The following is a 2206-nucleotide window of genomic DNA, read 5'->3' on the forward strand; positions in this document are numbered from 1 at the left end:
ATCTCTGTCATGTGCTCCTTGACCTCCAGCTCCACAAATCCACTGCACTGCTTCTTACTTTGCCTTAGTAGCCTACTGCTTTAAGTACGATTAATTCCAGGTTTAATCCCATTTGAGTCAGAGCATTGGATGGAACATAAATGCACACTTCCTCCAAAACCTCAAACAAACCTCCACAGTTCATGGTAAAATTTGACGACCCAATTTTAAATATAGGTGTTTTTAGTGCACCACGGGCCTTTATTATATGCTACATCAGATACGTTGCATGAACATGGGCTAACTAAACTATTACAGTCTAAAAAGTGCAGTCTATTACATTTTAGCCCAAACTCTTTTCACTGAGGGCCATATGCTTGAAAAATATTGGACACGGAGGGCCAGTGGTCAATACAGTGGATAATTCAGACGGTGCATGTAACATAGTTTTGATTTCATACTTTAAATAAGTCTTAAAATATTAATATTAGGTCTGTATGACAATGCAATGTGATGTTATTTAGGTTATATAGGTAGGATTACTCAAATTTGTTGTAAAAAGTACTACTTATGATCAGTTGGGCCAGTTCACCTGAAGGTCAGAGGGCCGATAAAAATTGGTCTGAGGGCCGCATTTTGCCCCCGGGCCATAGTTTGGACACAACTGCTTTAGCCTGTCTGAGTTATAAAACCTCTTCTCTCAGCACATGGCATGTTTTGGAGTTTGTGTATAGGTCAGAAGATTATTTTTTTTTACTTAAGTAGTTGACGTTCAGTTCAGTAATTAATTTGTTGCGATTAATTGTTTCCCTTCAGCCTTAATCCATTGTGCATAGTATAATGTCTACGTCTTGGTGGTCTTCAGCTGTGCTTTTTTTCTCTGTTTCTTCATTGCCATGGGCTCGGTAGAAAATTCTGCTCTTGCGGTGTGTATATTTCTGTCCCCCAAATAGATCAGTATTGTTTCTGTTTGGCCCATAGTTAGCCTTGTGTCGGAGCAGGAATCAAAACCAACTGGAGAGAATCACTGCGACTGAATATTCACTTGTAAGCATGAAATGTGCTTAATAAATCCTAACAATATCCTAAATAATTCCTTATATAAAAACACATTTGTGCAGTCATGGCCACACCTAAGTACTTCCCATAAGTGTAGTTCCAATAAAATATGAGCAACTGTTAAGCACAGAAAAACAGGGAAAGTTTGTGGTTTCATTAGAGCTGCTATTGGACTCATCAGGCCGGATTTAAAATAACAATAACAAACAGTCTCAGAAGCGAGTCCATCTTTTTACCTGCAGTCTACTCAATTATGTATCTTGTGTAGCATTACGAGGAGCCTGAATCCGGAGGAGCTCACCATCACGGCTCTGGTCTCAATGGAAAACAATGCCCTTATACGAGAGAACAGGAGCTGCGCTGGGAATTTTACATTGTAATGTAAGTTGCTGCCCGGGCTCAGCTCACAATAAATGGGTCGTCAGGTAAAATATTAATGCAGGTGGGTCGATGTCTTGTATTTTTAATGGAATATAATGGATTTATTACATGATATTAAGCTGCACGTATTTGGTGAGCGCATTGCCTTTATATGCATTGGAAATTTGACAACTGAACAATAGAAAAGTTCTCTGTAGCATGGAAAATTTAGTTTTTTTTGTTTTTGCATGCTTCAATAGATTTAAGCCTGACAGGCAGTTATACCTCTCACTTATTTATGATATTCGCTTTTTGCACTACCTGCTGTCCTTGTCCTTTTCGATTGTTGCTGGATTCTGAGGTCATATCTGGTGAATGCTCCATGGATGAGTGAGTTTTTGAGGTTTAACTTTAAATGAAAAGATATTACACGATTGTATCCATGCAAAGGTTTAAAGATTAATGATCTCGTGGCAGGTATAGCTATGAAAGTTAACTCAAAAGTAGACCTGATATGTAGACGTGTAATGCGGTTGTTTTATAATTTAAGGTTGATTCAGGTTTGACCACAGCGTACTGTCATTGTGTCCTTCGGCAAGACACCTCTGAGTGAAGACAGAAAGTGAATAATGGCCTACTTAAGTGCTTGGAAAAGTGTGTAAGTTTTTAAAAAGAGCTTGGACTGAGATGTTTGCTGAAATAGGGAATGTTGTCATGAGAATCAGTTTGAATGGCTTTGAAAAGGTTTTTAAAAAGTAGCACCTAGGAAACATTTATTTGCACATATTGCACATCAAAACTGCTTCTA

This window comes from Periophthalmus magnuspinnatus, chromosome 13 (genome assembly GCF_009829125.3).
Source record: "Periophthalmus magnuspinnatus isolate fPerMag1 chromosome 13, fPerMag1.2.pri, whole genome shotgun sequence".
Classification (NCBI taxonomy): Eukaryota; Metazoa; Chordata; class Actinopteri; order Gobiiformes; family Gobiidae; genus Periophthalmus; species Periophthalmus magnuspinnatus.